Source organism: Hylaeus volcanicus, chromosome 8 (assembly GCF_026283585.1).
Source record: "Hylaeus volcanicus isolate JK05 chromosome 8, UHH_iyHylVolc1.0_haploid, whole genome shotgun sequence".
In the NCBI taxonomy this organism is placed as follows: domain Eukaryota; kingdom Metazoa; phylum Arthropoda; class Insecta; order Hymenoptera; family Colletidae; genus Hylaeus; species Hylaeus volcanicus.
In genome coordinates, this window is record NC_071983.1 from 13,839,964 (window position 1) to 13,854,183 (window position 14,220).

The window sequence follows — 14,220 nt, forward strand, 5'->3', positions numbered from 1 at the left end:
AATATAAAAGTAATAGGCTTATAAATAAAGTGTAGGTTCATGGAAATTTATATTTCTACAGATATAAATATAGAAATGAAATTTAAATGAAAGTATCTCTTGTCTTCTAAACAGTGCACCATGTACTTTATTATTAACATTTTATATATTTTCTCTATTTGATCACGTACTCATACACATTCCCATATCTCCAGTTGCCATAAATACATGAACTTTCCCAGTCTACTTATAAATTTTTTATTTGAACTGCTAAATTTTAGATGATTGAACATCATTTGTGTATGTACAGAGCTCCTGTAACTTATAGTTTAATTTCTTGAGGGACGTATTTTAAAGTATGAATTTCTGGGTGTGCAAAAGTATAAGACTAAACTAAACTAAACAAAATTAAACTAACAAGCAATTTATTCTAACAAATAACATTTCCATTTTTATTAATTAACCTAAACAAGTGTATGTATCGATATCCCTCAAGAGGTCAATATTATATTTTTTTTACATCGCAGAAGACATAAAATAGAATATTTCCTCTGTTCGATTGATATTTCATCAATTGGTTGAAACCAAAACGATTTTTACTTTTAAAATGATTTAAGTTTAACAATAACCGCTCGTAAGCTTGCACGTATTACGCGAATATTTAATTTCAACCGTTTCATACGCAATGAAGAGACTATCTTTGATTCAATGTCGCGGAACTAATGGTACACTCCTTCCCGTGTAAAATTCATTTTCTTCTACTCCGCGCCCTATCTACTTTGATCTTTTACATCGAGTTCCTTTGCAACCAATCGTTGACCCTTTTCGTCCTTTTTCTCACATCGGCACCTTCCTGCGATTCGATAGAATGTCTGAAGTTTTACCCAGCGACTCTTTGACGTGTCTAACCTGGCTAACCAAATACACTTACCTTCTTTTCACAAGTTCGATCCCTTTCGTATCATTTTATCTGAACTCTAAAGATTCCTTCTGTATCTCGCGCAGAACGTTGAATAAGGTCACAGAGAAGGGATTGAAGTAAACCGAGAGCGTTCAAGACAAGATAATTTAATAGTAATTAGACTGCGGACTTTTATGCATTCATGGCAAATGAAAATAACGGGAAGTCTACGAAAATGTCCATGAATGAAAAAGTATATAAAATGTTAACAACAATATACATGTTATAACGTTTAGAAGATAGGACAAACTTTTATTTAAGTTTAAATTCTTTTTCTGAATTTAAGAAAATATGAATTTGCATAAATATCAGCAGTCCAGAAATAATTAATTATTTAATAAATTCCAGGTGGACACGATCGGGTATTTTTTTTTTATGATATCTTAGATTAAACTACATTTCTAAAATTCTAAAATTTTTATTTTCAAACAGTGTGAAAAGGAAGAAGACGAAAGGGACTGTAGAAGATCACCTGCATTACGTTTAATTTTGATTATTTTCGTTAAAGGTAAATTATGTATGTTCCTGATATATGAATAAATATGTGAACAATATTTCATAAAATTATTTCTTATGGATTCACAGGGAAAAAATTCAAGATAATACCTAAAGATCAATTAGGCTATAATAACACCTTGAATTTTTTATTGGATTGCGGATTTTATGCATTTATGAAATAGAATAATATACAACAAAAAAATACATAAAATGTGCATAATGTATGTTGAATATATTCTGCAATTATTACAATGATATTTTTATTTCATTTTACATAAGTGCACATACCTTTCGATTATGTTTAGCATGCGTTTATTATATTAGTTTATGTGTAACAAAAATTAATCAGGTATTAAATCAATATTTTATTACCCTTGATCTATTATTTTTCAAATAGCAGCAACAAAATTCGAACCTCTCACTGGCATCAAAGACTTTTGCAGGGATGAATTCTCAAAAGTTCGTCTAAATTTCGCAAATTTAAGGAATCCCTTCACGTTCTACGTTAGACACTGTCGTTTCCACCGGAAAAACGGCCTCAATTGTGTTTCTGACCACAATACTAACACCGCCGGGAAGTGTACTTAAGCAGACGGACATAAAGTCGGAACAATTGCTTTTTACGAGGGACACGTTTCTAGAATATAGGAATTGGACGAGTTTCTAGACCTCGATAATGCCTGCGTATCAGTTGCGGCTTCATTATCCATTCTTTTTTAAAGCCTCCGAGAGCATTTTTGAATTCGTAAACCGAACCATTCCTGTATTTACGACATCACGTGTTTACATTTCATTTATCGAGGTATTATAGTCCTGTGAACACTTTGCGCGTTTCTTAACTCGGTGATGGTGAGATCCTTCTTTATACAGAGTATGACTAAAACAAAGAATCAATGAATATTCTCGTTCACTCTCATCGATATGTGCGATGAGTCGTAAAAATGAATATTCCTGTCACAGCTTTATTTTTAACCGACTTCAAAAAGGAGGAGGTTACTCAATTCGACATGTATATATATATTCCGATTGGTCAAGCTATTTTCACCGATTACCCCAAAATAGCTTGACCAATCGGAATGAAGCCTGTTGCATCTTATAGTGCATGTCATCTTATAGTCCATTCTCAAGATTTTTTTGCGATATGTCATTTTTTACCCGTTTTTTTTTTGCAAAAAACCATAATCTACAGCAAGAATTGCGTTATTCCGTTGCGAAAATAATTTTATCTTTAAATAAATTAAATCTATTTATACACGTATACTCGCGTCTAATACATACACGAATAACTATTGCTACAGACATGTCGTATGATATTTTGTCAGTAGTCACATCAGTAATCATCGAACAATAGAGAATTAATTTGGTGCATCAAATTATTTAAAATAAATGAAATTGAGATAACAGAGAACAAACGAATAAAGTAGAGAACGTTTCGGTTGTGCCACGTATCACGGCCAGGACTGTATTTTAAAATCACTCTTCGTGTACCAGCATGGAAATCCAGCGCGTTCAACTTTCACACAGGTGTGATACAAGAATTTCATTTCTTGGAGGCGTGATCAAAACTCCACTTGTGGAACAGAACATGTGCCAGAATCCCGTTTCAAAGATACTTCCATCCGAGCGCAGGAGTAAGAAGTATTTGAATAGCGTGCATGTTTTAAACTTGCTGGCTTGAAATTTCCACGAATCATGTTGGCACTTTTCCAATTTGAATTTTCAATAAAGTTGCGTATAAAAATTCCGATTTATATTTGAATGACCCTCGTAGATGATACACACAAAGGGACTGACAGAGAGCTGATTGGAGCTGCTTCAACGGGTTCTCTAAGGAGTTGATTATAGCTACCTGAGCGATGTTGCAAAGAACTTGTTAAAGCTGCTTCAATTGGTGGTCAAGTCGAATCCTGTGACAGGATTCAACCTTGATCGCTTTCGTATGACGTCCCTGTACTCATACGAATTCGTGAGTCTGCAGGCTCAAAGGGAGGACACTCGACTCCTGTTGATTCCCTCGAAAATAGATCTTTTTATACTTTTTGTTTCTTAAAGTTAATCAATTAGGCTTCAGATAGTGCCTTGCACACATTCTGTTACTTTCACTCTCAAATTCATTGTAGAAATATCAGTATTGGCCTCTCTGAACGTGTGTGTATTTCTGAAATTGAATCAAATTGATTAGAAAAATCAAAACTAAATGCTTTGTTAGTTGTAGATTTCTTGATAATGATCACTTTGCTATAATACTTTATGTCTACATTATAATAGACCCTTTTATAGGCTACTAATAATACATTTGAATTCACCAATAGAATTAATTGTTTGTTTCACATTAAAATTTGTAAGAAACAAATTACCAATTGATTCAAAGATGAATCTCCTTCAATGTTTACAATGACGTCTCTTTGAACGATTCGACGTCTAAATAAATCCGTTCTGAAACACAAACGCGAAGTTACAGAGACGTCAAAGTGCAGCTGCCGTGGAAAGTTGCGATTTTTCTCTCGGAATTATTTTATCAACAGAAATGAGGTAGAAACCGATTTCGCTGACTGAATCGAGATGGAGGACAACTAACAAAAGAGGACAATGAAGATTTTTCTCTTCCAACGGTGAACAATGAAAGGAGAATATCGATATCAAAAGTTAGCGTAGCCACGTAGAAAACTAATAGGGAATACATTCATTTCATGAACGCGATGAAAGGATCCAATGAGAAATCCAAGTCATTTACGCAGACCCATAATGTCCAGTTACCCGTGAACATTATTTGTTCTAAATTGATTTACTAATTTGTAATTTGGCCAAATATGAGTCTTTAATATTTAAATATTATTATTCGATATGTAAAAAAATTATTTATAACTATTGATGGGTTTGACCGATATCGTTCAATAAAAATTATGTTGTACATACAGTTAAGGCACATTTATAAACAAATTTCGAAAGGAATCGAATCACAAAAATATTTTCAAAAAAATGAAAAAATTGCTATGAACGTTTTTAAACATTTATACACTTCGCGTATGATTACCATATATGTTTTGCGTGAAGCTTTCGAATGCTATATTACAACATATATTTCTTTGGAATTTTTAAAATCGACAGCTGATATTAAAAAAAAAAAGTATTGTTATAAATTTGTATAAACATTGATACATTTCCTGTACAATTACCATATTTTTTGTGTAAAGCCTTCGGATGCTATTTTACAACATACATTTTTGGGAGATTTATAAAATCGGTAGTTGATACTTGAAAAAATAAAATACTGTTATGCATTGGTTTCATTATAACTTCCTGTTAATGGTTGTCTTGTCCGTTCGGTTTTGAAATATTAACCCATCGTCAGTGCATGTTCCCCTTTTTCCAGGCTTGTTCTATTTTCTCATATCCCCTATATTTCCACGTTAGTTTTCTATCTAGATGTAAATACCTAAACCCGTTACGTTGCTGCACATATCTGGATATCGTTTAAAAATACGGAAGGCGCTTTTCCTCCGGTAAATATTCTTCTGTTTTAAATCAAGTTAGTCGTCGTTTGAGATTTATTGGAGTAGATTTATGGAAATTCCTTCTATCTGTGTGCATAGCCGTTGTCGGAGTATAATCTGCAAATGTTGAAAGCATTGTATCTTCTATCGTTGGTATATATATGTATATCGACAATATACGAGACGTATCGGTCCTTGAGAAATCCTCCAAGCATAGGTATTCCCATACCTCTGTGTACTTATCTTGAAGTTTGAGTTGGAATGTTCTATTGGTTAGGTACGATTACAGTAGGTGGTTATCAAGGATGAGTATCATTCCTGTGAACTCAACTAAAAGTCTCTTGAACAGTAAATTATACTTCTAGAACTTGTAATAATTGCATGAATGCTGCTCGATTGCTGGCGAAAAATGAATTCATTCTTTTAAATTCTCTTAGGTAGTCACTTAAAGACGCATCAACCACTAATTGGGTTATTAGCGACAACTGTGAGCTTTAAAGCTTTTGGAGAAGATTAGTGTTCATAAGAAATTTCAGGAGCTGTGATATACTTTTTCTATCAGTGACATTTTCCCGTATGCACTGTTTATTGTTACATTCCATCCTCTCGTCTGAGTATCTTGACATGATAGATTTGTTATTATTAGCAAAATATTTTATCAACTTCAGAGACTCTGGTAGTGTTGGAATATTTACTCTGATTCAATGTTTTGTTTTACTATAAAAATGAAATGTAGTGAAAATATATGTATATATCTGTCACTGCAGAATAAGTAAAGCTAAAATGTAGGATATGGCCTGCCCTCTTAATTGCCGTTGAGGACCCTTTCATATAGTTTCCTAGATCCTAAACAGATGTGTGAAAACTGGTGTGTATATAGGTAGAAATTCTTTCTACCTTTTACTTATAACGTTCATTTGTTAGTCTTGACCAGGACCTCGTTAAGAAAAGATTTCAGCTTATTCGTGGCATTTAGTAATAAAATCAAAACTTTTAGTTAATAAAATTAGTATTTAATTCTTTCATTATACCCCATTTCCAAGAGGTACACTGATATTCTAGTATTCTGGTAATATTCTGGTTTTCTAATATAGGGAGTGGTCTACTTAAACAAGCCCACCTGAATATCTCTTTCAGTTGTGATTATACAAACAATATTTTACATGCAATTTTATCGACACGTCCATTGTTCATTTCAAAGAAAATAATCCACCCTTGAAGAGGTTAAAAAGTAATTGAAATGCAGACGGTGCAGAGTTTGGACGCTAACCTGGTCGGAGTTATAGAAATTGCTTCATCAAAATCTCCAAGCATCTTAGAAGCTGAATCAAGGATGGCACTTAGCCTCAGGAATAGCGTTAAAGTGGATTTCATGGTGGAATCAATAGGGAATGGATGCTGTTGGGGAGGAGGGCTGATAGCTATAAGGGCGGAAGGCCGAGCTCCGTCGAGCATCATTACCTGCCATTAGTTCATTGATTCACGATGAAGTTTTGGCATAGTTGTTGAGCCTCGGTGACCACCTTTCCAGTTAGTGTACTACTTCTGGTTATCTTTAAGTAGGACTCCGAAAAGTTCAGTAAGTTGTTCAACGATTAGTCGATGAAATTCTCACTTGATTCTTACAGAATTTTAATTGGAGGTCGTAGACGATTAGAAATCATAAACGGATGTATTCCTATTTGCTACATATTTACATTTACATTTATACATTTCTTATTTCTGACTTAATCGTACTATCGACTTAAGCGACTCTTCTCGAACAACTTTCACGAGATTCTTTAATTATTTCACTCGGAATATTTTGTCATTCGGTTCGTAACACCTCAAACAGTTCGTATGCGTTGTTAGGCTATTTCTTCCTTCGAGTTCCGTCTAAATAATCTCAGACAAATATTATAATACAAACTTTACTTTCGATACTCTTTTATATTATTTATTTAAGTGTAATGTCAGCTTAAGATGGTGACCTAAGACTTTTGTACATACAGTAATGTATAGCTTACGAAGGTCACCAATAGCTCCGATTATAATCAGATGCTACAATAAACAAATAAATCTTAACAAAATATATACAATTCCACTGTCGAATTCATTTCGCATATTCATTTTGACGAAAAAAAGAAACGAAGCTCTGTTTAGACAAAATACCAAAGAGGTTGCGCTTAAATGTAGATATAAAACAGTACGACAGTAGAAACTGGCACCACGGAATGAGTATAAAAGGAAACCGGCACTCTCAGTCGGTCCTCCACGCTCGGGAACGTTTGGTATTAATCACCAAAAGAACCGGTTCACTGTTTCGGTGTACAAATACCAGCCACCGAAAAACCTTGATTTTCTCGATTAAAGAGACAATGGAGACAATATCACGAGTAGCGTTCTTTTGGGAAAAGGAAAACGGAAAGGAAGAACGTGCGCGAGCTTCTCTCCAGCTTCGGAGTACCCACTGCGGTTTACTCTGATCGACCGCTTCCGGTTTCGGGATATAATGCAAGCCGCGTACTGCCCGGAAAATGAGCGCGGCTGTCTCGTTCTCTGATTGGAAAACTACGAATTGCTTCCTGCCGACGATAGATACCTACCCATCCCCTCCCACCTGCCCCTGGCGCCGACAAAACCGGAACGAGGGACAGAAACGATCCCGCGAAGAAATCGAGGAAAGAAATCGGAGCCGGATATGTCTTTGATTCGCCTTCGATATTTCCCTGTATTGGAATTAATAACAGGCAGAAATCAATCACGGGAAATGTAACATGGAAATCGCCGGGTTATGCTACGGTGAAATTCCAAGCTCGATTATTGGGAGAGCATAGGCTCGGGAAGAGGAAAATCAAGGGTTCAACGAATCCAGATTATTAGGAATTTAGAAGATGTAGTTTATTTAAAGATGTAGGGCATGTATTTTAATATCACTTATTAATATTCGATATGAAATAATATTTTAGTCCTTTATTGTCGTATAATCACATAGTATTATTCAATTATTTGAAATCTATACTAATATTATAAAGAGGTAAAGTTTATTTGTTTGTTTGTTTGTATGTTGGATGTAATCTGCGGGACTACTGAACCGATTTTAAAAATTTCATAAGTAATAAAAAGCTTCACTATCCCTAAGTAACATAGGCTATGCTTTATTTTGATAAAAATGCGTTTACAATTTAAAATCTCAAAATTTGTAAATCAAGTAGAAAGAAAAGCGTTGCTTGGTATTTAAGATCACTGTATCACTATATCGTCGCTTTACTTATTTCAATAGTAGTAAAATTGTTGATATTTTTGTTTCAGCATTCCATGCGTTGCTTCTCCTGTCCATCGAATTTTAGTGATATATCTCGAAGTGTTAGATTCAGCAATTGTTAACCGATTTCGCATACGTTTTAATGCTGGCATTAGTACTCGATAACCACTTTTACACAGTGGCACAGGTACAGGTGTGAAACTCGCAGGATCAACGTATCTCATTAGTATCAACATACTCGCAAAAAATGATCCAGATATCTCTCTGGGTCCGATTCACTATGATTATCGTCCTATGGCCTTCAATAAGTGTATTAAAGAGGGTTGAAACGTTCAAGCCAACCTTAATCGCTTCATTAATAAAAGGTTTTCCGCCAAGCAACTGGAACGTACAAGTTTTCTATTATTCACGTACTAGAACGCTGCAACACTTCCTCTACACGTAATTAATAATTACGGTCCCGTTGACCGCGGTTTATTTAGTAAAACCGCCACTACATTTCATTTGCTGACTAACACTCTGCACCACTGATTTTCTACTATCGTTCGTACTTGTAATTTATGAATTAGAATTTTTCATTATTCATTGCAATTATTCTTGTTTTCTTTACATTTAATCTATATATTTATCACTGCATCTGTTTACAATTAAACCTATCAGTGACCGCTGATTACAAATGCTTCTTTCTTTCCACAGTTGATAAAGACTCGTAATTAAATTCAACAAACAAACAGTTACAAATAATTTACCAGAGTCTACAGAATGACTAATACTACATAAATTTATTAACGAGCTCATCCTTTTTGTCTTTATTTATGCAAATGTCATAGACACTTGGAAGCCACTACTTTGAATAACAAATTATATTAACGAAGGTGTACATTCGAGCGAATTACAATTGGTAATTGTAACATTGAAATTGTTCGAATACGTAAGATACGTGGCAAATGAAAATTCTAAGAAAAAAAGAGCCGATATTATAAATCTCAAGACCTACATCGGTGAATGTAAAGAAACGAAACGCAAGTTCCGGCGAAGGAGAATCTGGACGAATTGATTAGGCATTCAGTATTCCCCTCGTTTTGTATTCTTAGCGAAAATTCTGCATGCGAGTGGTTGGCATTCAGCGAAAAAAGGCATGCCACTCGAATAAAGTACGGGGCACTTTTATTTCACATTGCGAGACGCAGCACAAAATTGGGTTTCGTCGTTGCGATGAATTTAGATTGAACTTCGTAATAAAAAAGCATGTAAGTATGCCCTGATGTATATAAATATCTTCCAAAATCTTCACCTGTACGCGTCCAAGTAATGACGTATGAATTTCAGACGAAAATGTACCTGGAAGAATGTGTACTTGTATGCAAAGGTTGTTAAAAAATGAAGTTCAGAATTTTCAGGGCGGATAGAACTCAGATAATTGTTTAAAATTCTACATACAGTAATTTTTCAATTCATGTTTATCGGGACATTTTTGCCTCATTCGACGAGTATTGCCTGCGTTGAAAGTTCTGAACTCTTTTCGTCAACTGTCTGAATATTCACGTAAATCGAAAACAATACAAGCTAAGTTCTCTTGAACGGTTCACTGGACTTCTATTGCATATATCGCAACAACCATTGCATTAACACCCAACAAGTCTAGTCCACGGTAATCCAGGCATTAGCGTCATTGATTTACGAGGGAACGGTGCCAAAAGTTTTTCATCCGATTAACGACCCGCCTAGGCCATGCCAAGTCTAAATTTTGAAATGCTAGAAAATTATTTTGTCTGCGAAAATATATCGTTTGTGAGAAATTTTCGGAATTTACAGAATATTGTGTACAACGTTAATATTAACGAATCAATGTATCTTTTACATTTTATGGAAATTATGTATGTAAACAGCATGCATCGTACTTCACTACAAAATTATTAATCGCGCGAAAATTCGACGTCCATTCTGTGTATATTTCTCGCGTCAATGATCATTAAGTTGCAATAATCCACGTAAATTGAACGATGCTAGCGTTTTACTCCAATCCTGCATCGTGACGATAATAAAATTATGCGACAAATTCCAGCCATCTAAATATCCGAATAAAATCCATGCTTCTGTATTAATTTGTAACGCAAATAAATAATTAATGCTATTAAGCGAATTCGCGAGACAACAACTTAAACATATTAGAGGAACTATTGCTTGTAGAAAAGTTAATAATTGATCAGTCGATCCGAGTATTCTTTCAATATTCGTTATATTTATTAACCCTTTGACTGGGAAGGGCGTACATATTCGTCCTCGAGATATTGGGTCAGAAAAATGTTTATACTTATTAAATCAATTTTTAGAAAACATCAGCTTATAGGAGATGATGAGATGAAACTTTTTTTATATTTACAGTTTATTCATAGAACGCTTAGTTTCTAAAATAAAAATTGGAATGTTAGAAGTCCGTTGCAAAAATTGAATTTCAAGAAAAAGGTCTTGTAAGATTCAATTTTTATCTCTGAAACTAAACGTCATATGAATAAACTGTAAATATAAAAAGGTTGCATTTTGTCATTCTCTGTAAAGTGATATATTTTTAAATTCGTTTGTTTGACTGTTACTTTTTTTCATTAAGACAACTGCAACAGTCTTTTAAGTTTTCAAATTTTATCTCTAAAACTAAACGTCCTATGAATAAACTTTAAATTTAAAAATATTCCGCCTTGTCATTCTCGATAAGCTGATATTTTTTTAAAATTCATACCACTACGTCTCTTAGAATTTCCAGCAAAAATCGCCTCGCAGTCAAAGGGAATGTTATACTATGGTTGACCTTCACATTTTTGCGATATTTTCGGTGACTCACAAACGGATATAAAATTGACTCATATCTATTCCAAAGTCCATAATAATTTTGTAAAATTTATGAAGTCATTTATTTCTCATAGCTTGGAATAACACAGTTCATTGTTTAAGAAATATGTACATACATCAGCCATGACTGTACATACAAATGGTTCAAATAACATTGAAAAGAAAATGATAATTTTAACAAATATAGATCCGTGTAGAATTTAAGAAAACAATTTTGTTTAATTAGCTAGTTTATCGAAACGAGTCTCTTCATGTGAAGGTGAGCCAGAAAAGTGGAAATTGGAAATGGTCTCAGAAAGTATAATTTAGAAGCAAAAGATACATTCGATCTCCAGAAGAATTATTAATTTCATATATATTAAATCAACAGTAACACGACTATTCTATATTCTCTATAGTCTCGGTCCAAAAACGATTACCTCCAATAAATGAACACTTTTCACCGTGCAAACGTTCTGCACTTTTACAAAGCGCTCGAACAAAGATAATAGAATTCACCGATATGTATCGTTGGGAAAAAAAAGTAAAAAAGTCTATACGGATAAAAAATAAAACGTTCCAAACCATGTCAAAGAAAATTGTTCGCTGTAAGCATACACGTATAAAGCCGCATCCCTGATGAAAATTCAATTTTCATTTAAAAGAGATATGGTAAACGAGCCTTTGTCGCGCAGATTATCGCTTCCAGAGTTGTTCAGCTGCCGAGCTGTTGTAGCGTGCGCTTTTTGCGATGACTGGGCAACCGTTCCCGTACATCGACTAATAATTTTCCGCTTTACTTTTCATTACCGAAATTACTGCAGCCTGTTTCGATTAAAAATCACCAAGTTTAAGTAATTGTTAGAACGTGATACTCAATTACGAAAAAAACACGTGACACGATATTAGAAATAATTATATCCCTTTTTCAAATAAATTGTATATACACATATGTAGAGTACATATATAGGAAGGTTTCTTCTTTTTAAGCACTCCTTCTTTGGAGAATTTTTTTTTAATATAACTTTTGAAATTACGAATTTTACTTTACAGGTAAAATAATTAACACAAACTAGTAAAAATGGTAGAGTTATTTGAAAGATTTTAAGCAAGAAGGATATAAAACAAATAGAAAATCTATTTTTCGACCCGAAATAAAAGTGTTTCCACAAATATTTATAAAGGTTTGTGATTCAAATTTCGTGAATTCAATTTTTAAATAGTAAAGTAAATACTCCTTTTAATTCAATTTAATTAAAGATGTAACGTGATTGCACAGCCTAAAATTCTTCGTTGACTTTGTTTTTGAAAGGACCTTATTTATAATATATAAATAAAAATATATCGGATCTATGTTAGTATCATGCGCTATGTATGTAAATACTTTTTTTTGTCACATCACCTAGAAAATTATAATTGTGGTCTCGACAGTAATGGTTTCCAATGGCTGCTACTGATGACGAGCCAACAAGTGTTGAATTTCTTGCAACGACGACGAAGCTCCTTAATGTGTGCCACGATGGTATTTGCGCCTACCCGCAAGAGATGTGCCTGTTAACGTAACACGAAAGGCTGACTTAAGAGATACGAGAAATACTTGCAACAAGACCTACTTTTATAATTACCTCGCTTCTTTCGAGATGAACTACAAAGCATTCTTGAAGAAGTTATTCTCAGCAGCCATTACGCGGATTCGTCGTTGCGGCACTTCTTCATCGCGAAGGAAGTCAAGTATCGAGTACGAAATCTAATGAAAACTAGTTGCGAATATTTGAAAAGAACACGTTGGCGAAAAATGAAGTAAAAGTACGAAACGAAGCGACTTTATCGTCGGTCTTATCGTACCGTCATTTGGAACGTTGAACATTTACTTTATAATTGTCGTAAATCATTATTAACGGCCTGCACGCAATTAAAATTCGTTAAGTGACTAAACAAATTATTTCGGACTCTTGACTTTCGTTAGGGGAAACATACATTCACGAATGTCTCACGGTATTGGAAAAGTATTTTGTAATTTGAACGATAACGATTACTCGTGCATATATTCTAGGAAATTGATTGTTTACGACGAAATTTCTATATTCTGACAGAACAAAATGCAAAATGTAGCATAGATAAATAAGTACATGTACAGAAGAGATGTATAGGTTCAATAATATTAATATCAAAACCTGAAATATTAGTAAATTTGTAGAGTTACAAAATTACGAATTAGATCGTGCAACTCAATATACAGAGTGGCTATAAATTTATTATCAACGTATATTATTTTACCTTATTTTCACATGCAACAAAAATTATATAAATGAACAAAATTAAACTTTCGAGCATTTGTATATTTTCGTAAGGGAAACGATTTAAAATACGTCACGATTGGGGTACTATATAGAGAAAAATCGATTTAAAAATATATAAATATTCAAAAAATTAAAGAAAAATATATTCGAAGGCAAAGAAGACCGAGCAACTGCGATGACTACGATGCTTTGGCATGTCAACGTTGTCACGATGATTGGATGACACGTGAATCGCGATTAAAAAGAAATAGCGATATGAATTTTTTATTGAAGCCGTAGAGAGACCCCTGTGGTTTTCATTCTAACGGTCTGACTGAATTCCCGTCGTTGCGGGCGAAACGCGCAGAAGACCTTCATTCAGGTTCGATTTAACTTTGCCGCTGGCGTACCGTCGGAAGTTAAATTAGTAGTAGGGCCGTTCAACAGAGTTGCATCATGCTCCAACGAGAAACATTCATTCTACGAGAAGTCTGACCGCGTAAAGGTATTATATTCGAAAACATGAATGCTACTATTAACTTGCATTCTTGATTATCGTGATAATAAATGCTCGAATTGTACCAGAAGATACGAGGACGGTTTTGTAACACCGCGTGTGAGTGTAGTTCGTTCGTAGCACAAAAGTATTTTAGTGGTTGGTGTCATGATACGGTTTGAGGAAACGATATCATCATATGGTAACAATTCATGTTTTCCTTCATCGCAGAATACTATCAGCACGGTTAGGTATGTCGATGAAAAGCTTAAAGAAAAGTAGAATATTCGCATAATAATTCTCATGTAATAAATTAGACGAATTGGACGAAAATGGAGAAAAATTTATAATCAGAGTCCACGTAGCATAGTAAATAGAGTCGTTACTTTCGCGGTAGGACGAACATTTTTAATGCATCTATAAGGTTTTCATGTATTAGCTTG

The 14,220-nt window shown here is 34.0% G+C and overlaps 1 long non-coding RNA gene across 2 annotated transcripts; it reads right to left on the reverse strand.

The window, feature by feature from the left end:
• Positions 1-7,855: 7,855 nt before the first annotated feature.
• LOC128881320 (uncharacterized) lies at positions 7,856-12,792 on the reverse strand. 2 transcript variants are annotated; one of them, XR_008458041.1, is made up of 4 exons: positions 12,628-12,792; positions 12,405-12,553; positions 9,617-11,827; positions 7,856-9,517 (listed from the first exon to the last, which is right to left on the reverse strand). It is a non-coding gene; the product is annotated as an uncharacterized LOC128881320 (long non-coding RNA). The 2 variants fall into 2 exon arrangements; XR_008458040.1 differs by having other exon boundaries at positions 7,856-11,827.
• Positions 12,793-14,220: the final 1,428 nt, after the last annotated feature.